This window comes from Mesoplodon bidens (genome assembly GCF_964165515.1).
Source record: "Mesoplodon bidens genome assembly, chromosome: Y".
NCBI classification, from domain to species: domain Eukaryota; kingdom Metazoa; phylum Chordata; class Mammalia; order Artiodactyla; family Ziphiidae; genus Mesoplodon; species Mesoplodon bidens.
Window position 1 is genome coordinate 40,194,613 of NC_138180.1, and position 22,620 is coordinate 40,217,232.

General features: G+C 39.2%; 1 pseudogene across 1 annotated transcript in view; it reads left to right on the forward strand.

Annotated features, from left to right (window-relative positions):
• Positions 1-2,705: 2,705 nt before the first annotated feature.
• LOC308609664 (putative helicase senataxin) overlaps positions 2,706-22,620 on the forward strand; it is a 60,628-nt pseudogene continuing 40,713 nt past the window's right edge. Inside the window, exons 1-7 of the transcript in view lie at positions 2,706-2,748; positions 5,492-5,601; positions 9,332-9,551; positions 10,325-10,444; positions 13,101-13,271; positions 13,406-13,493; positions 13,991-17,155. The product of the transcript in view is annotated as a putative helicase senataxin (transcript). The remainder of the gene's footprint in view (positions 2,749-5,491; positions 5,602-9,331; positions 9,552-10,324; positions 10,445-13,100; positions 13,272-13,405; positions 13,494-13,990; positions 17,156-22,620) is intronic.

Genomic DNA, 22,620 nt, shown 5'->3' on the forward strand with positions numbered 1-22,620 from the left:
ATTCTTCTAGGTGTTTTTTCTTTAATTCTTGTAGGGCTTTGTTAAACCTTTCTTGCATCTTCTCGATATTTGCCTCCATTCTTTTTCCAAGGTCCTGGGTCATCTTCACTGTCATTTTCCTGAATTCTTTTTCTGGAAGGTTGCCTATCTGCACTTCATTTAGTTGTTTTTCTGGGGTTTTATTTTGTTCCTTCATCTGGTACAAAGCACTCTCTGCCTTTTCATTTTGTCTGTCTTTCTGTGAATAGGGTTTTCCTTCCCCAGGCTGCAGAATTGTACTTCTCCTTGCTTCTGCTGTCTGCCCTCTGGTGGCTGAGGCTACCTAAGAGGCTTGTGCAGGCTTCCTCATGGGAGGGACAGGTGGTGGGTAGAGCTGGGTGTTGCTCTGGTGGGCAGAGCTCAGTCAAACTTTAATCTGCTTATCTGCTGATGGGTGGGGTTGCGTTCCCTCCCTGCTGGTTGTTTGGCCTTAGGCGACCTAGCACTGGAGCCTACCTGGCTCTTTGGTGGGGCTAATGGCGGACTCTGGAAGGGCTCCCACCGAGGAGTACTTCCCAGAACTTCTGCCACCAGCGTCCTTGTCCCCACGGTGAGCCACAGCCACCTCCCCTCCTGCCTCTGCAGGAGACCCTCCAACACTAGCAGGCAGGTCTGGTTCAGTCTCCTATGGGGTCACTGCTCCTTCCCCTGGGTCCCAGTGCTCACACTACTTTGTGTGTGCCCTGCAAGAGTGGAGTCTCTGTTACCCCTAGTCCTGTCAAATTCCTGCAATCAAATCCTGCTAGCCTTCAAAGTCTGATTCTTCAGGAATTCTTCCTCCCGTTGCCGGACCCCCAGGTTGGGAAGCCTGACATTGGGCTCAGAACCTTCACTCTAGTGGGTGGACTTTGTGGTATAAGTGTTCTCCAGTTTGTGAGTCACCAGCCCAGCAATTATGGTATTTGATTTTATTGTGATTGTGCCCCTCGTCATTGCAGCTTCTCCTTTGTCTTTGGATGTGGGGTATCTTTTTTGGTGAGTTCTAGTGTCTTCCGGTTGATGACTGTTCAGCAGTTAGTTGTGGTTCCGGTGCTCTCGCAAGAGGGAGTGAGTGCACATCCTGTACTCCGCCATCTTGAACCAATCTCTGAAATTAATTTCATTTAACCCTTTTTACTTGAGTTTGGATGGTGGAGGCTCTGATGGTAGTATAAAACCCCAAATTGGAGACAGTTGAAAACTGTACGTTTCAAACTTAGTAGGAATAGTTTTGTAGCTATTATATTTGCAGCCATTACAGTTTATACTGCCTTGACGAGCAGTGAGTTATGGGCAGCAGTTCATACACACATGTGCAAATTCATGTGTATATATACTTCCAAACCAAGAGAAAATTCTTCTCTATATGAGTTTTTGTTATTGGTATGGACTAATATTTGAGGATTTCTAAGGTTTCCAGGGATTTCGGGAGCAGGGCCTCAGGGAATGTGAAAGGTTTCCTGAGCTTTTCACTTGACTCCAGTACATGATTAGAACACTCCAAAATCTGTACTTTGAAAACATTGATAATTCTATGTCTCTGTATATAATTTCCCATCAGTACTGTATAGTTTTGAGCCGGCTTTATAACACAGCTGTATGTTGCCTTATGATGTTTATTACTAACTGCTTTCATTTCATTATTTTTCATGTGTCACAGGTAAAGTTTTTACGAGTAAGCTCAGATTGAGTTTAGCCAGTGATTGATAAGCTGGCCAGCAGAATATTCTGGATGTGGTCGAGGCACATTGTAAGTTGAAGACATGATCATTAGTAGGAAATGTACCCATTCTCCACCAGAATAGGCCTGAAGTGTTGTGTGTTTTTTTTTTTTTTTTCTTTAGTCTTTCCATGTCTTCTTTTCTGGATACAGGTACAGAATGAGCACATGTTGTTGGTGTACACCAGGTGGTATTTCCACCATTGACTTCCTGCAACGCTATGCATCCAAGACCCACTCCAGTGAATTTCAAACAGCTGATGAAGACCTCTGCTACTGCTTAGAATGTGTGGCGGAATACCACAAAGCAAGGGATGCATTGCCATTCTTACATAAGGTACTTTACATTAATTGGGCAGTATTTTTCAGAGCTTGATAACTAGGAAGAGAATAAATTTAAACTCTGTTGGAAGCATTCAGGGAACTGAAAACGTGATTTAAACTGTGAATGCTAATATACGTGTAGTATGTAACTCATAGCCTGGTAGATAGTAGGTGCTGAATAAATGCTTATTGATTGATGGAATTGAATTGAAATCTAAAGCAGAATTTTATAATCCTCCACTTTTAGACATTTTGATGTGAAACAGTTTCATGAACTGAAGTGACATATGGGGTTTTTTTGGGTTCATGTTTTAATGTCGTTGTGTTTGACTTTCTTAACAGCCAGGTATCTGAATGGCTTGGGTTATTCTTTTATTGGCTAATAGTTCTTTTTTTCCCCCTCTCTTCATTTTTTAATGTTAAGTGCTATAAATCAATAAAGACAAACATTTTTTTCATTCACAGGAACCAAAGAGAAACATATAATTTTAAATATGTGGCTTTGAATATTGGCTTATTATATTTATCTGATGAGAAATGGAATACAGACCATAGAGTTACCTATAATAATATAGAAGAGAGGAGGGGATGATAAGTTATGAACATTTTGAGGAAAACTTTACGTTTACAAAGTTGCCTAGCAATGAAGCTAACCAATGCCTTTATGCTAAAGCTGATGTTTCAAGGTAATTACCTATGGCTGGAACGTAGGAGGGAAGTCAGAGAAGGCCCAGCTTGTGTAAAGAAGCTCCAACTTCTCATTTCCTTTTCAATAGAGTATAGTTGACAGTGCTGTTGATAACAAAACTCTGCAAGAGCAATGTTGTAAACATCTCATGCTCTATGTACTCATGTTCATGTATCATAAAAGCCACTTTTATGTTCAGTGACTGTTTTCTTTAAATCTAATATATATATATATTTTTTTTTTTGGTACGCAGGCCTCTCACTGTTGTGGCCTCTCCCATTGCTGAGCACAGGCTCCGGACACGCAGGCTCAGCAGACACGGCTCACGGGCCCAGCAGCTTTGCGGCATGTGGCATCTTCCCGGACCGGGGCACGAACCCGTGTCCCCTGCATCGGCAAGCGGACTCTCAACCGCTGTGCCACCAGGGAAGCCCTGGTACTTCTTTAAACTTCTGAATTTTTATGCTTAGGAAAAGGCTTTCTAGAAGGATCGTCACATCCAGTATATTTTGTTGCTAATAAGATATAAAGCACACTGCCCGTTTTTCTTTTCCTGTAGGTTTTATGGGAATTAGAAACCTCACGTCTCATAAATCACTTTGAAAAGGCCATGAAGGGAGAAATTGGAGACGATGACGAGTTATATATAGTAGACAACAATGGAGAGGCACAGCTGTTTGACCTTACTGGCCAAGACTTTAAAAATAAGCTTCGAGTTGCTCTTCTTGAAATACTGAAATATCCTTATTTGCTTTTACATGAGCGTGTTAGTGAGTATCTTGGGTGTTTCACAGTTGTATCATTTTTATATTTTAAGAATTGTAAGAATTTGGGTTTATCTATATTGAAAATCTGTTTCTTAAACTTATACTGAGGATACTTTTTTTTCCAAACGTTTTATTTTGAGCATTTCCAAACCTAGAAAAGTGAATTACACAGTGAATACCATATACACACCACATAGATTGTACAGCTGCTGATACCTTGCTGTATTTGCTTTATCACATATTTATTCTTCTATCCATTCAATTAATTTTCATTCTTGGAATTTGTCTGTAGCAGGGTTTTTCATACTTGGAACTGTTGACATTTTGGACTGGATAAATCTTGGTGCGTGAGGGACATGCTGTTTATTGTAGGATGTTTAGCAGCATCCCTGGCCTCTCTCCACTAGATGCTGGTAGTGACTTGCTCTCCCCATTACCCTAGTTGTGACAAGCAAAATTGTCTCCAGATATTGCCAAACGTCCCTTGGGAGTTGGGGGTCAGGGCCAGTGGGGGACAAAATCGCCAGGTTGAGAACCACTGGTCTGTAGTAGTTTTCAGTAATCACAATGGCATAGCATATTATGTCTGCCTAGATTTTGGCCATTTATATTTGCATTTCTTAATATGAATCTCTTGAAGACATTTTCCTGATCTGTCAAATCTAACGAAATAACAGTACCTTTAAGGCACCCACTACTGTATCTAGTCCACATTCAGATTTTCCCAGTAGTTGCAAAATGTGTTTTTTGGATGATTTATTTAAATTAGAGTCCAATCAGGGACTGTGCATTTGGTTCCATTTGGTTCCATATTTCTTACATCTCTTTTAATCCAGAATAGTTTACTTTTACGTATGTGCGCACAGGTATAGATATAGTTAGATAAATAGATAGATGGATAGATAGATAGATAGATTTTTTTTGTCATAACTTTGACTTGCTGAGACCAGATGGTTGCCCTAAAGAATAATGTGCTTCCTGGACTTTTCTGATTTCTTCCTTGTCATGTTATTTGACTTGTTTCTCTATCCTCTGTATTTTCAGTAAATTGAAAAGTATATCTAAAGATTTATTAGATAAATCAGTTCTTTCTAAATAAATTCAAAATAACTAGATTTTTAAATTCGAACAAGTCATTTTTCAAACATTTATTAAAGAGTACCATATCCAGAAAACTATATAAGCTTGATTTTTCATAAACTAAGCATACTTGTGTAGCTGGCACCCAGGTCAGAATCAAATCATCATCAACACACCAGAAGCTCTCCTCTTACTTTTCCAGTCATTGTCCCTCCTTCCCAAAGCTAACCACTGTCACTACAATATTCTTTGAAGCTTGACAAAATAAAGTTGATTCATCTGATATGGTAAACGTATGAGTCTATTCAGTATATTTTTGAAAGAGTGATGAAGAAATTTCCATGAAGCAACAGGGATTAAGATAGTGCTGGTACAGATAGACTCATGGAGCAGTGTAGAGACTCCAGAAGTAAACCGAATATATTTGGGGAATTTACTCTTTGCTGATGATAGCATTTCAAACCAGTGGAGAAAATGGATTACTCAGTAACTGAGAGTAGGACAAAATAGCCATTTGTGGGGCAAAGCTGATTTTATCCCTGTGGTACAAAATAAAGTCCTCATGGATCAAAATGTAAAATGCTAATGGAATTGGACCTATAGCCATACTTCTAAGAAGGTGCTCTCTGGAGATAATTATGCCCAGTGTGAAAAAAGATGTTTGTACTAGGAAAGTCAGAGCAATTCATAGGCACACACTATGATCAACCTACCGGTCTTTCAGCAGCTAAATATCATTCCTACATTTACAGCATTTTTATGCCTCAGTTTAAAAAAAAAAAAGGAGCAACTTTTCATTTACTTACAGAGCAACTGAAGGAGCCAAATTTAGGGAATCTTGATACGTTGATAAGATTTATGTCTTATGTTTACTGCCTTATTTTTTCTATTTAGATGAATTATGCATTGAAGCACTTTGCCGGATGGAACAAGCTAACTGCTCCTTTCAGGTTTTTGACAAACATCCAGGGATCTATTTGTTTTTGGTCCATCCCAATGAAATGGTGAGTGTGAGTGTTAGGCAGTGGAAGAGGGGATATTTTATTTTTGCACCTATATTACAGATAACTATAATAGAGGTTTTTGATGTGTACTTTGTTTAAAATATTTGCCAAAGTTACTCTCTTGTTGTTGTAACATTACTGTAGTTCAGGAGGGGGTGCTGGGGGGCTCAAAGAAGAGGGTTAAAAGAGTAGGGAAACAGTTCTGACAGGTGGTGCTTCAGTTTAAAAGACAAATGAGGGAATAACCTGAACTTTCAGTGTGTTGACCTGAACTAACGAAGAAGGAGAGTTCTCTCTTGCTTTTCTTGCTTGCCTGCCCCGCTCCAAGCACATGGAAATACCAGTTAAAACACTTGAAATAATTATTTTGCTAATAGATGAGATTTTTAACAGGTGATGGGGTAGAGGGGAGAACAAGGAGATTCAGTTCTTAGGTGCCAAACAGGAAGAGGAACATGAGAATCAGAACAGTAGGTAGACAGAAGCAGAGAGCAACACCAGAGGCTTGGAACCTGACTTTGAGCTGATTGCTCGAGTTTGAGGACTTAACATCATGTGGCGAGGCAGCGTGTGCAGTAGGACCTGTGCACATTGGCCTCTAGAACTGAGTTACAACGTTAAGACAATAGCCACGAAGGGTTGCTCTGCCAATAGAAGGATAGTAAAGAGGCTTTTTTTTTAAGTGGCGAAGAAAGAACACGGTAATGGGGTTTCCAGTCAGAATGGTGGTGAATTTCTGTCTCCTTTGTGCCAAACCCAAACAATGATAGAAAATAATTCAAAAAGTGGAATTCTAAAAGGTATAGTCCCACTTTTTAAAGGGTAAATGTTTCTTTGGACCAGTAATGGAACAGAAATACAAAGTGATACATGGTGGAAACCTGTATGTCGGCCTGGGTGGCTGTAGGTAGCAGGGGACTGAGTTTGTGCATGATAATAAGAATTACAAGTCTACTCCAGGCAAGGGTAGAACCAGAGTCGAAGCCTGTGCTTAAAATAAGGGTGGGGCTTTCCTGCCTGTGAAAGAAGACTGACAGAAAGTACAGCCAGCTGCTCTCCGGGACTGGCTTTCTTAAAGCTGCAAAGCAGTAGAGGAAGCAGGTCCAGCTGAGCAACCAGGACCTGGGCCAAGCACTTGCAGACTGGGTGACTGGGTCTGCAGGGCCAGGAATGACTGTATTCTTCATTATATATGTGTTTTTGTAGGTGAGGAAACTGAGTCAGGAGACTTAACCACAGTTACACAGGCTAGTATGGTGACTGGGATTTGTATATAGGCAGCCTGATCCAGAGCCCTAATGCTTTTTTTAAAGTTTTTATTTGAAAATACTTTAAATTTTTCAGAAACTTCTCAAAAATAAAAAAAAGTAGAAAACACCTGTATATTCTTTAGCTGTATTCACCAATTACTACTGTTTCACTCCATTTGTTCTATCATTTGCTTTCAGTAAACTACAAAGCTGTTTGTTTTCTGACCATTTGAGAGTAGGTTGCATGTATCATAGCCTTTTGCCCCTAAATACTTCAGTGTATATTTCCTAAGAATAAGTATATTCTCACAATATTATAAATTTCAGTGACTTTAACATTGACACAGTAAGGTCTGTTTTCCAGTTGTGTCATGTGATCCAGTGTACTTTGTAGCATTTTCCCCCTGTACTCCAGTATCCAGACCAGGATCAGGATTTACATGTAGTTGTGTTACATTAGTCTCCCTTAATCTGTAACATTTCCGCAGCCTATCTTTGTCTTTTATGACAATTACATTTCTGAAGAATAGTCATTTCTGCCTCCCTCCCATTTACAAAAAATAGAATGCTTTTCATTTTGGGTTTGTCTGATGCTTGCGCATGGTTAGGCTTTGGTTATACGTTCCAACTGGAATACTACAGAAGTGAAGGATGTTATGTCCTTCTCAGGCTGTCAGATATACGGCATGCCATATCATCCGGCCTCTCATGGTGATGTTAATTTTGATCATCTAGTTGAGGTGTTGTCCAGTTTCTTCACTGTACAATGTCTATTTCTTAAGTACTCTAAGATCACATAAATACCTTACTCCTCACCAAAATGTTCTCCTAAATTTAGCATTACCTGATGGTTCTTCCCTGAGCCAGTTTTTCTAAGATTGCAAAATAGTTTCAACCCCAGCACTTTACACGTTTACCAGTCAGCACTTGACATTGATTATACTATAATCAAGAGCCATTTTCCCTGCTCTTCATTTATTCATCTGTTTATCATAAGTTATAGACTCATTGATTCCTTTGTATTTTTTTTCGATAGCTTAAAATCCATTACTTAATTATGTTGGCATAGAGCCCATTCTTTTGACCACTAGTTCTATGTTTTGCAAACTTTTCTGCCCATAACCTAAGTAAAAATATTCTTCATCGAGTTCACACACATATAGACATACGTGACCTAAACATTTCACAAAACAGTACTTACTGTTACTATGAAGGAAGCCCACTGATTTTTTTTAAAATTTTATTTAGTTTTTAAGGTTGGTTGTGATCACTAAATTCAGTTTGTAGTGCAGAATAAATTTAAAATCACTTCCCTATGCTATATCGCCATGTAGAGGTGACCTTTGATTTCTTCTGAGGTTTCTCTTTTCATTTTTCCTTTTTTAACTTTCTATTATGGAACATTACAAACATACAAAAATAGATTGGTGTAGTGAACCCCCATATATCCATCACTGTGCTTCATCTGTTATCAATATGTGGTCAATATTCTACCCCTGTTTAGTTACCGCAAATCTTAGACATCAGAGCATTTCATCCATAAAATACTTTAGTTCGTGTATCAAAAAGGTAAGTGCTCTTTAAAAAGAACAATTACATCGACACACTTATAATAATAATAATAATATATTTCTAGTCAGTATTTGAGTGGAAGTTACTCTCTCAAAAATGCTTTATCAGGGCCTCCCTGGTGGCGCAGTGGTTGAGAGTCCGCCTGCCGATGCAGGGGATACGGGTTCGTGCCCCGGTCTGGGAGGATCCCATATGCCGCAGAGCGGCTGGGCCCGTGAGCCATGGCCTCTGGGCCTGCGCGTCCGGAGCCTGTGCTCCACAACGGGAGAGGCCACAACAGTGAGAGGCCCGCATACCGCAAAAAGAAAAAAAAAATGCTTTATCAGGGTTAGATCAAATCAGGATCAAGTAAGGTTCACATGTCGCATTCCAGTTGACCCTTGAGCAACAGGGGTTTGAACTGCATGGGTCCTCTTATACACAGATTCTTTTTAATAGCATGTAGTATAGTACTACACAGTTCGAGGTTAGTTGAATCCATGATGCAGAACCAGGATATGGAGGGCTGCCAACTATGTTATATTCGAATTATATTAGTGTATTCAACTACGCAGAGGGTAGGTGCCCCTAACCCTTGTGTGTTGTTCAAAGTTCAATTGTAATTAGTATCTTCCGTCTTTTTTTTTTCTGTCATCATGGACCTTTTGGTTTATTTCCTTTAAATGTCTGAAAATCATGTATTTTTCCTAAAGTACTTTATTCTATATGATAGTTTTTTTCTTCCAGTTTTATTGAGGTATAATTGACATACAGCACTGTATAAGTTTAAGATATACGGTGCAATGATTTTTTTAAAGTATTTGATGTATCTTGTGTCCTCTGTAATCTGTAGAGAATCTTATTTTAACTGTATTCTTTCTGTAGACAATTGTGTGTTAAATGAAGTAATGAATGTGTTACACTTTTAGGTTTCACGTTGGGCTATCCTGACAGCAAGAAACTTGGGGAAAGTGAACAGAGATGATTATTATGACTTACAGGAGGTTTTGACTTGCCTTTTTAAAGTTACTGAGTTGGGGCTTTTCGAAAGTCCAGACATTGATACTTCTTCTGTCCTTGAGAAGGGTAAACTGATTCTTCTGCCTTCACACATGTATGATACTGCCAACTACAAAAACTATTGGTTAGGTGAGTATTGTTCCTACACACATATAATTAGTATTTTCCAATATTTCTTATGATTATCCTGCAAGGGAAGGGATCTCTTCTGGTAATCTGATCAAAAGTGCTAAATAAAGGATTTCATAGTTCACAATTCTTGTTCTGTCATTAAATTGACTATTACAACATCTTGTCTTTAAACATTTCTTATCCTAGAAATCATCTGTGTAAGAGGTACATTTTCAAGTATGGCAAATAGATCTTTTATTTAAGGCAGTATTAGATGTTACCGTATTAGCACAGCAGCTGAACTTAATAGGGTTTTGATCTCTTGAAACAGAGGTTTAATACCTCTTTTCCCATCTGTAAAATATTTCCTGGGAGAAAGCGATACTAACTTTGGTTTTCATCAAGTTGTATATTGACTTAAAGTAGTTCTGTCCTACTTCATTGATTCAGAGTCTTACAGTCATGTGTATATTTGGCAGTGACTGGTACTTGAAATATAGTGCTCTTAAAATTTAAGGGGTCTTTGATATTATGAGATGCAAATTGTGTGGTAGTCATTTTGGAAATGGTTTTCTAACCAGGTTCGTGCCATTTTCCCTTTTTATTCAGTCTAAAGTTCTGTTCTTAGGAGGAGGAGTTGTATATGAATATCTCAGACTTCAATGTCTGAGGCACTGGATACTGTTTGGTTTCATCTTACTGCCTTGTTATTCTTTTTGCCAACTAAACTGGAGAAGACATTAGAACAGTTTTATTTAATCAATTCAAGAAAACTATACGTGATCTTACAGGTATCTGCATGTTGCTGACCATTCTTGAGGAGCAAACCATGGATTCACTGTTGTTGGGCTCAAACAAACAGAATGATTTTATGCAATCAATACTTCACGCCATGGAGAGGCAATCAGATGGTAATAAACTTTATTTGCTGACTATTGTGATGATGGTGCACTTTGAAAATACTAGTGTCACGGTAAGAACTTGGGTGTATGATGTGGAGGAAAGAAAGAATGACCGTTTTATGGTTTTGGTCACAGAGTCAGAATTTTTAATTGGAAAGGACCTTCAGAGTTTAACTCAGCACGTTACTTTCATAAAAGAAGAAACTGAAGCCCAAGGAAGTTAACTTACTTTTGAAAAAATTAATTAATTAATTTTTGGCTGTGTTGTGTCTTTGTTGCTGTGCATGGGCTTTCTCTAGTTGCAGCGAGTGGGGTCTACAGATTCCTTCTTTAACATCTTTATTGGAGTATAATTTCTTTACAGTGGTGTGCTAGTTTCTGCTGTATAACAAAGTGAATCAGCTACACATATACATATATCCCCATGTCCCCTCCCTCTTGCGTCTCCCTTCCACACCCCCATCCCACCCATCTAGGTGGTCACAGAGCACCAAGCGGATCTCCCTGTGCTCTGTGGCTTCTTCCCACTAGCTATTTTACATGTGGTAGTCCATGCCACTCTCTCACTTCGTCCCAGCTTACCCTTCCCTCTCCCCGTGTCCTCACGTCCATTCTCTATGTCTGCATCTTTATTCCTGTCCTGCCCCTAGGTTTTTCAGAACCTTTTTTTTAGATTCCATATGTAAGTGTTAGCGTACAGTATTTGTTTTTCTCTTTCTGACTTACTTCACTCTGTACCACAGACTCTAGGTCCACCTACCTCACTACAAATAACTCGATTTCGTTTCTTTTTTATGGCTGAGTAATATTCCATTGTATGTATAGCCATATCTTTATCTATTCATCTGTCGATGGACACTTGGGTTGCTTTCATGTCCTGGCTCTTGTAAATAAAGCTGCAGTGAACATTGTGGTACATGACTGTTTTTGGATTATGGTTTTCTCAGGGTATATGCCCAGGAGTGGAATTTCTGGGTCGTATGGTAGTTCTATTTTTAGTTTCTTAAGGAACCTCCATACTGTTCTCCATAGTGGCTGTATCAATTTACATTCCTACCAATAGTGCAAGAGGGCTCCCTTTTCTCCACACCGTCGCCAGCATTTGTTGTTTGTAGATTTTTTGATGATGGCCATTCTGACTGGTGTGAGGTGACACCTCATTGTAGTTTTGATTTGCACTGCTCTAATGATTAGTGGTGTTGAGCATCCTTTCATGTGTTTGTTGGCAAACTGTATATCTTCTTTGGAGAAATGTCTGTTTAGGGCTTCTGCCCATTTTTGGGTGGGGTTGTTTATTTTTTTGATATTGAGCTGCATGAGCTGCTTGTAAATTTTGGAGATTAATCATTTGTCTGTTGCTTCATTTGCAAATATTTTCTCCCATTCTGAGGGTTGTCTTTTCATCTTGTTTATATTTTCCATTGCTGTGCAAAAGCTTTGAAGTTTCATTAGGTCCCATTTGTTTGTTTTTATTTCCATGTCTCTAGGCGGTGGGTCAAAAAGGGTCTTTTATGTCATAGAGTGTTCTGCCTATGTTGTGGCAGGCGGATTCTTTACCACTTCACCACCAGGGAAGTCCCCTCTTTAAGAAACATTCCATAATTGTCTTCACCTAACTAATGACTTTCTTCCTTATTTGAGAGCTTCCTAGACATAAGACAGCTTCAGTAGAGGATAAAAAAGTATATGAGCAGTTCTACATGAACGACTATGATAAAAAAAAAAGTAGACTCTAAGAGCCCTGAGGGAAATAAAGCAGAAAGTTCTAAGGTTGACAGTAATTGTGTGAGCTAGAGCACTTGCCTCCTAAGAATACTGCGGAAGATGACAGGTGGTGCTAACAGTGAAGCCATTCTGGTTCTCACTTGGAAAAAGCCAGCTATCTGTTTTTTTCTGTAGGTGGTGTATCTTTATGTGAGTGTCAAAAATAAATCTGGAAAGAAAGAGTAAGATCTTACAGATGCTTGACTGAGGGCTTCTAATTTCCTTAGAAGACATTAAGGAGCAAGTGAAGGTCTTTGAGCAGGGCAGTGTTTTGCCCCTGCATGTAGAGAAGAGGGGAAGGACCGGGCATAAGAGTGTGTGAGTAATGGGAATTGCTGCCAGTTGGATGGAATGGAGATAACAACAAAGCCATGTTGAGAATGGATGGATAAAGAGTATGTATCTCTGCTTATCCAGTGGATGAGGGGTTCAGTCCTTTATTTCAACCGAATGACACACACAATTCAGGATTTCTCATATCATGGACTTTGTTTAGATCTGAAAATACCAAGTTTTTCTTTCTCTCCCTTTTTTTTTTCTACTTTACCTCTGTTATTTATTGAAGGATGGGAGTATAAAGGTCTGGAAGAAGCAGAGGAGGAACGATTCTTTCAGGTTGGCAAATAGGGTGAGAAAGTTGAGTTTATCTGGACTATCTCAGTTTGTTCCACACAACAAGATTTCTTAACAGAGGTGTATTGCTTTAAAAAAAAATGCAGACATTATTTAAAAGTTTGCCAGGTTTCTAAAACCTGTAGTTGACAACACTTTACTTTAAATTACTTCCTGTTTTGCTTTCAGTTTTGTTGCTACCCAGGTAAAGAATGCTTAATTCTCAATATATTTTAGTCCCTTTCTCTAATTGTGTTGTAATTTGGCAAATTACTCCATTGTGTTTCAGATGATAGTGTGGATCCTTTCTGGCCAGCGTTACACTGTTTCATGGTGATTCTGGATCGTCTTGGATCTAAGGTCTGGGGTCAACTGATTGATCCTATTGAGGCATTTCAAACCATTTCAACAATGTGAGCTACAGGAAAGAGATCCAGAACATACGGAACAGCTCTGTGAGGTTCGTTCAGTTCCTGTGTCAGGATTTCCAACAATCTGTATGAGGAAGTCTACTATAATTGACTTTAACAGTAGGATTTTTCTCTTCTTTTTACCCTTCATTTCAGTAATTTCTATTTGTTCTTAATATTTAAGGACCAAGTCAGAACCGGAGTCATATTTAGATGACATGGTGACTTGCAGCCAGATGGTATACAACTATAACCCTGAAAAGACCAAAAAGGTATAAAACATTTTGAGAATTCAGATGATATTGTATTGCCTTTATATTGTATAGTCAGTGTTTTACGTGGTTAGTTGCATTGCTGATTTTATGATATGTAGCTATTCTGAATCAACTGTTGCATAAAACAGTTTCTGATTGAACAGTAGCTCATGAGGAAAAATGGTCTGTAATGAGAGCATGCACAGTTTGAGAGATTAATTTTTAAGTACATTTTGGAAGGGTAGAACATTTATGGCATGAGGGAGATAAATCACATGACTAGAAATCAAAACCAACTGAAGGAAAGAGGTCCAGAGTACATGGAGGTTTTGTAAATTTAACCTTTTCATGAAAGCTTCACCTCAAAATTGGACTGTTTTCAATTTCTTGGGGGTCCATATATGTACATCAACACAGGAAAGTTGAGCAGTGTATTTTCTTGTTGGCAACTTTTGTGTTAAACCTGTCATGAATGGTGCTTGTTTATCTGAATGTCAGTATCTCTTTCATTTTAGGATTCAGGGTGGAGATCAGCCATTTGCCCAGATTATTGTCCTAACATGTATGAAGAAATGGAAACATTAGCTAATGTGCTTCAGTCAGATATCGGTCAAGACATGCGTGTTCATAACAGCACGTTTCTGTGGTTCATCCCCTTTGTGCAGTCCCTCATGGATCTTAAGGATCTGGGTGTGGCCTATATAGTGGAGGTTATTCATCATCTGCATTCTGAAGTCAAAGACGTCCTCAACCAGACGGACGCCGTGTGTGACACAGTCACTGAGTTTTTCCTTCTGATTTTGGTGTCAGTGATTGAACTGCATAGAAATAAAAAGTGTTTGCATTTGCTGTGGGTTAGTTCCCAGCAGTGGGTGGAAGCCATCGTAAAATGTGCCAAGCTTCCCACCACCGCGTTTGCTCGGAGTTCTGAGAAGTCATCTGGAAACTGCTCCAAAGGCACAACAATGATATCTCTGTCACTGCATTCAGTGCCATCTAACTCTGTACAACTTGCTTGTGTGCAGCTGATCAGAAGTCTCCTTAAAGAAGGCTATCAGCTTGGGCAGCAGACTCTTTGTAAGCGATTCTGGGATAAGCTCAACTTATACCTACGAGGAAATATATCTTTAGGTTGGCAGTTGACTAGTCAGGAAACCCATGAGTTACAAACTTGTTTAAAGCAAATTATTAGAAACATAAAATTCAAAGTGCCTCAGTGTAGCACTTCTGTGGATCTGACTCCTCCATGTAAAACACCTCCTGCATCTTACAATAAAGAAGAAAGTGAACAAACAGGGAAGAAGTCTAAAAAACAAAGGCACTGTCTGGAAAACTCCAGCCCAACATTCTCTAAAGAACCGATGAAAGCTGATGCATGTCAAGTGAAAGAGAGTATTTTCAGCAAGGCACATAATGCCATAGAAGAGGATAATGAGCAAACTTATCTAAAAGATTTGAAACTCAAAGACCATCTCTCAGCTGAGTTGTGCTTGAAGCCGAGTAGTAAAAGGCTTGTGAATGAAAGAGCTCGAGGCCAAGTTAAAGTAAGTACAGGGAAGCATAAGTCTGTAAAAGAGAATTCCTCATATACCCCACAGAATTGTACTTCAAGAAATGGTCCAGAAAAGGTATTTGACAGAGGAATAATCACATCAACAGGTTTGTTGACTGATTCTAGCAATGACTCTCTGGAAAAAGTGTCCACATCAGATGAGGATTTCTCTTTAAAGGATGATGCTCTTGGCAAAACCTCAAAAGCAAACACTAAGGCACATAAAGATGAAATCTGTGCTAAGTTATTGCATGTAATGAAAAAGCAAGACAGGAAAAGTACCACTTTAGAGGAAAACCTGACTGTATCTAGCATTGAAAGTTTCTGTTCACAGAAAGATACAGGAGCTCAGAAAGGAGATGGCTTCATACACAATCTCTCTTTAGGCCCTAGTGGTGTTCTGGATGATAAAAATGGACAACAAAAACCTGAAAACAGTTTACTGCTGAAAAAGAAACAGGTACAGGAAGAAGAGTTGGGCATTTTCTCCACCCCTGATATCAGTTGTCAAATACTAAAATGTCATGTTGGTAATAAAGATTTGGTCTCATTCACAGAAATGACCGATATTTTTGTGGAGAAAACACCTCCCTTTAAAGATCCTGTGACTGGACTTGAATCAAGAGATACGGGAATTAGCAAGAGTACTGTTGAGTTTTCTTCTGATTTAAGAGAACAGGTCCTTAGCATCAGTCCTAAGTCTGACCCTTTAACAGATTCTCAGATAGACAGAGACCTCCACATATTATCTTTAATAGCTCAAGCCAGTGTTATTAAGTTCCCATCAGGTTCAACCCATAGAAGTTTATCCCAGCTACAAAGAAAAGTTAAAGATGATAGAAGATGTTTGACAGCCAACCAAAATAATGTCAGGGAAACCTGCTCTGGACACGTCATTATTATTTCAGAATCTGATGAAGATGATGATGATGATGAAAGAATTGTGGGTTTTAAGAAACACATTAAACAGGGTAAGACATGCATTGAGAAAGGATGTCCAGAGCATCATACTTCAATAGCTAACACAAATGTGGAACAGAATGTAATAAAGGAAGAAAATACAAGGTCCCTTTTGCGGTTTGAGGAATCGGATTCTCATTTTTTTGAGTTTGAAAGTCCATGTGAAGTGTTTTCAGTTCGGCAAGATCAGAGACCAGACAACAAGAATTCAGTTCAAGAGAATGAAGAGAATTCGTGCTTGACTCATGTAGGGGATATCACAGATGATTGGGGTTATGGTCCAGCTTATGTACCTGAAGAGGTCATTAAAAAAGCAGCAGAGGCAGCTTTGAAGGAGGGAGAACCTGAATGCAACAGTGACATAGAGGAGGATAATATATTTTTAACACAATGTGATCCAGAAGATATGGATTTATGTTCACAAATGGAGAAAGAGAATGATGAACTCATTGAAGTAGTTCATGGAAGAGATACAGTCCAGGTAGAAGAAGATTCTGTGAGTCGGCCTCAGTTGGAATCTTGGAGTAGCACAAAATGTAAATACAAAGATTGTGTGGAAACACTGGAAAACCAGGGTGAATACTGTTCCAAACACTCTGAAGCTAAAGCAGCAGATGAAGATACATTTCGTAGACCTGGCTTGCCTCTCTCTTCATCTAAACCTTCGAGACCTCCCACTGCTAAGATATTTACCTCCAGTAGTACTTCACGAATTGCTGGTCTTTACAAGTCTTTGGTAAATACGTCAGCGCTCTTACCAACTCTGCAAAATAAGTCAAGTGGGGTACAATCTGCTTTGAAAGTACCACAGCCAGTCTCTGTGGTGTCTCAGAAGCCAGTGGCTGAAATGAAGGGTTTGTGCAACGTTCTCCAGTGTCATACTCCAAATAATTCCAACAGGCAAGGCTACAAAGTTCCATTTTGTGAAAACAGATCTTTTTCACCTTCCTCTCCGGTAAACATTTTCTTGTCAGCACAGTCCATCTCTGACACCTTCGTTAAAGAGGTCTTAAAATGGAAATACGCAATGTTTGTGGACTTTGATCAGTGCGGACCCCCTTCAACTCTTTGTCAGTCCATCACAAGACCTGTGCCTGTGAGATTTCAAGATGGTAGAGATTATTTTAATGTGTTTTTCCCTTTGATGATCCTGAATACTTTTGAAACTGTAAGTATATGTTCTAATCGTATACCTTCAGACTTTGAAATTACGTTTCTTTACCATGCTGAGTACGGCTAAAATAACTGATCGCATTTTGATTTAGATGTAGCTTGTAGATTTCATGTTGAACAGACATTGTGCCCCACAGTGTTCTAGATGCCGGTGATACAGAGGAAACCCTTAAACTCTGCCCTTCTGGAGCTTTCAGACACAATTCAGAGTGCTAGTTTACCAAGTCCAGAGGTGGCACAGGAGGAGGAAACGTTTTTCGGTGTAAAATAAGGGAAGACTTCTCAGAGGACATAGTCTCTCATCTGCGTTTATTTTTTTGAAAAGTAGTGTAAACCTTTACTGAAGTTTTCTTGAGGAGGTAGCAAAGGGCAAGTTACACTGGTCAGTACAAAGCAGTAAATCCCAAATTTCTCATCTGTCTTCCCAACTTCTTAGGCCTCATAGCAGCCTTTAGCTGCCCCCCTACCCCAACACATCCCATTCTGGTTCTTCTCTCTTTCTTACTGCCTGACTGGGATTGCCAAGAAAAATATAGGATTCCCAGTTAAATTTGAACCTCAGAAAAACAGTAATTCTTTAGTGTAAACATCCACCTGCACTTTGAAGGATGTTTTTGGTGTTCTCACAGCAGGTCGATTTTTCCTTTTTTTCAAATTGGTTAAAAAACAAAAACCCAAAAGGTGAGTGTGCAACAAGACTCTTCAAAACCAAGAGCACTGAGGTAAATACCCACGTATTCAGTCAGCAGATCCTCGGGTGCCTGATACTTGCCCAGTACTATCACAGACCTGGCGGGGGTAAAGTGGTGAACACGACAGACAAGGCCTCTGCCTTCTGGGAATGATCATTTCAGATCGGGACAAAAGGCTCTAGAGTGCTCTAGAATGATCTAGAACAAAAGGGAGCAGGCACTTGAGACTGAAAGGTGAGACTGCCTCTGTGAGCGATGGTATTCACACCGAGACCAGAGTGAGCAGAAGGAGTTGGCCATAGGAAGTATATCGCAGGCAGAGAGACTGCAAAGATCCAGCTTAGAATTGTTAAAGGCAAAGGAGATGTACTGCACAAAGAGGCAAGTTGGTGTCAATTTATGCCCTAAATTTCAGCCATTGTCGTAAGAATTATTTTACTAGTATTTCAGAACCATTAGAAACAACTAACTGATAAAGGCTCTTCAGTCTCTCTCCTTAAGAACAATGTGAAATAGTATTACAAGAATGATTTTCTTACCTTACAAAATCGTTAGTTCAGTGAACAGTGTATACAGTTAAATAAGCTGGGGAATATACAGAGATTTTCTTCATCTTGGAGCTTATTTTTTTCTTGAACGTTTATCCTTTCCAGAAAACACTAAATTGCTTAGAGGCCATTCATAGCCCTTAAATTTAGGACACATTTGTGATTTTATTTTTCCCTTAGTTCAGAAGTATTTATATGTTTATCTTTAAGATTTCTTCCTTCAGGACATTTCTGTAGCCAGAACCTTTTCAAAACAGAATGAGCACAAGTTCCGTTTGTATATACACAAAGTTTAAGATAGTCAAATACTTGTGGAAGGCCCATTATTAAAAAAAAAAAAATCAGCCACTCTCACCTCCCCAAGTAATTATTTTTGATCCTTGAGGGATCCTTTTGTTATTTACTTCCATATTTCTAAATAACATGCCACTATTTTGACTTGTTAATTTTTCAGTACTAGACATTTTCTGTAATTACCCACTACAGGAAGTACCCTCTCTTCCCAGCCCTGTGTTCACACACACCTCTCCTGTTTTCCCATCCTCACTATGGAGTAGTCTTGTAATTTTTAGGTCAGTATTTGTTATTATTTGGACGATATAAAAGGTGTCCACTGGGCTTCCCTGGTGGCGCAGTGGTTGAGAATCTGCCTGCTAATGCAGGGGTCACAGGTTCGAGCCCTGGTCTGGGAGGATCCCACGTGCCGTGGAGCAGCTATGCCCGTGAGCCACAAGTACTGAGCCTGCGTGTCTGGAGCCTGTGCTCCCCAACTAGAGAGGCTGCGATAGTGAGAGGCCCACGCACTGCGATGAAGAGTAGCCCCCGCTTGCCGCCACTAGAGAAAGCCCTCGCACAGAAACAAAGACCCAACACAGCAAAAATAAATTAGTTTAAACAAAAGAGAATAAGGTCTTTGAATTAAAAACAAAAGTGTCCGCGACTAAGTCATGTGGTAGTTGTAACTACTTTTCGTTTCCGACTCTTTGCTTTCTCTGGATTTATTGTTTACTTAATTTTCTATGTACTTATTACTAATTTAGCTTCAGGCTGTCTCTTGGATGTTTAGGTCTCTCAGTATGATCAGGCACATCAGATAGTTGATAAATTTCATCTTCTTGGTTTAGGATGGTTAACCTGAAATGCTCACCATCCTCATCCTAGGGCTTGCATTTCCTTCTTTCCTGTGTTGGATCTTTGTCTCCTGTACCCAGGGTTGTCTGTTTTTGTCACCCTCTCATTTTAGTAAGGCACATCCTTCAAGCTTCCTGAGAAAAGAATGTGTAGGAGATAAATTTTGAAACTTTGCATGTCTTAAAATTTCTTTCTATTTTGCCATCTCTGTCTTTGTTGTTGTCATCGTCATTCTCCTTCCTTGGAGACTTTCTCAGCGTCCAAGTCTATTGAAAACATTTTTGAGCATATTTTTAGTTTCACAGTACTCTTGTCCTCTCATTATTCCTTTTTATAGGATTGTGTGCTTTCTTCATGTGCACAGTATTTTTTTACTACCTGAAGTTAATTAATGATAAGTTTAAAGTTAGTTGAAAGTTTTCTTCTCTTTTCATTGTCCCTGTTTTCCCAGTTGCTTTTTTCCTATTCATTTTAGTGTCTACAGACCTTTCATGTTAACTCCTTTCTTCACATGTCTAATGATTTTTGTTGGTTTACTCACATTTAAGAACAGGATACTAACAAGCAGATTGGAGCATTGTTCATAATAGCCAAAAGTTGTAAACAGCCGAGATGTCCATCAGGAGATGAATGGGTAAACAAAACATGGTATATGCCTACAATGGAATATTAGTCTACTATTAAAAGGAATGACCCGTTCTATGTACTTTTACCTGTTCTTTGATGAGCCTGGAAAATATTATGCTAAGTGAAAGAAGCCAGGTACAGAAGGCCACACATTGTGTAATTCCATTTATATGAATTTTCCAGAATAGGCACATCCGTAGAGACAGAAAGTGGATTAGTAGTCGCCAGGGGATGGGTGAGGGAGGGGTGTGGGAATTAGGACTGACTGCTAATAGGTATAAGGCTTGTTTTGGGATGGTGGGAATGTTCTGGAACTAGATAATGGTGATGGTTACACAAAATAGTGAATGTACTAAAAACACACTGTAGTGTGCACACTTTAAAGTGGTGAATTTTATATTGTGAACTATATCTCAACTTTTTAATGCTATAAGAAAAGAGGATGCATTTAAATAATGACAGGTCAAAAGAGATGCTTAGGAAAAGAGATACTTTTACTAAAATGGTCCTTTATTATTTGCACTGTGGAAGTCAAATGTGATCTGAAGGACACCATCACATGGTGAAATCCAAATTAGTTTCATTCTTTATATTAAGATTACATGCTTAGGTATAGTTATAATCTATATTTTGTTACATGTAAGATTTTAAAACAGATTAGAAGCTCTGAGTGAAAGGGATAGGCTTGTTGACCATTTGGCATTTTATTGGGAAGCCTCATCCCCACCCTCATGTCACTGTTTTTAGTCTTTTCTTTTCCCCTCTTAGTGAGGTCAGATTTCCCCAAGAAGAATCTTCAGATCGATTGCCTGGAAAGCATAGGCTTGATGGGGAGCTGACTGTGGGGTGAGGGTGGGGGCAGAGGGAAAGGTCCAGGCATTCAGTATCTAAATATTTGCTTAATTCCCTGTTTAAAAATTATTTTATTTTTAAAATTATTTTATTTATTTTTGGCTGTGTTGGGTCTTCGTTGCTGCACGTGGGCTTTTCCCTAGTTGTGGCGAGGGCTTCAGTAGTTGTGGCTCAAAGACTCCAGAGCGCAGGCTCAGTAGTTGTAGTGCATGGGCTTAGTTGCTCCACGGCACGTGGGATCTTCCCAGACCAGGGATACAACCCGTGGCCCCTGCATTGGCAGGCAGATGCCTAACCACTGTACCACCAGGGATGCCCCCCCCACCTTTTTTTTTTTTAAGTACAGTAACCCCTCTCTATCTGCTGCCCCACAGGCAGAGACGGTCACACTTTATAGAAGTGAAACCACTCTAGCTTTTTGCTAGGAACAGGGATGGGCAGTCTCCCTTCAGCCCTCCTCCTCCTAGAGGTGTATGTCAGACACTTCCTTCTTAGAGTTCAGCTTCTTGGACTTGCTGAGTTAGTTAACCATACATCCATCTGCTTACCAGCTTCCCAGATTTTGATACTCTTGCCTCGTCTTCTGTTCTCTTCATCCTAATGAATTAATCCTGTTGTGAAAAATCCCTTGGGTGTTTTAGTGGGGTTTCAGGGGAATGAAAGGAAATGCCTGTGTTCAATCTGTCATCTTTACCATGAAGTTTTATCTTGTTCTTTTTTTCTTATTTTTGCAATCTTGTTCTTTTTCTTTAACCATGTAGTGAAACAGCATTGTTTTAGCATTTCTAGTTTATATAGGCCAACATTTATTAATGGTATTATTAATATACCTTGATTCCTTTTTTTTTTTCCCACTGTAACGTGTGGCTTGTGGGATCTTAGTTGCCTGACCAGGGATTGAACCTGGGCCCTCAGCAGTGAAAGCACTAACAACTGAACTGCCAGAGAATTCTCAGATACCTTGATTACTTTTAGTGTTTATTCTTTCTTATAAGCCAGAGACTGTGGCATCAACCACAGTCTTGGGCCAAGGCTTCTTATCCTCATTTGGATGTAATTTGACTTCATAATATTGTTTGTTAATGGAATGCTGAAGTGTGTTTAGAGTCCTTTGACAGAAATGTGGTTGGTATCCTATTTAGGACATGAAACGCAGTGTTTGGTTATCCAGTTCTTATGTCTTATTGCAGGTGGAATGCAATGACATTGCATAGAATTATCCCTTGCCCCAAAGGGCAAACGAGCAAATTCAACTTTTAGAAATATGAGTCTCTTGAATAAAAAAAAAAAATCCCATAGGACTCAGAGGCAAAAAGTATACAAGTCAATTTTCACAGCAAAGTAAAGGAGCTGTTACAGTGGAGGATTCCTGGACTGAATGTCAATATTATGACATAGTATGAGTCTGTTTCGTGTTTGGTAATTGCAATCATTGTTGCTTTTGTTGTGGTCATCCATTTGCAATGCTTGGTGTCAGTTTATTTATCTCTTGTAAAAATAAAGTACAGTGTGTGGGGGGAAAAAAAGAAATATGAGTCTTTTGTGTACTGATGTGACTGATAGAGGATATATTAGTTTTTAATCCTTACGTTTAACACAAAAAATATTAG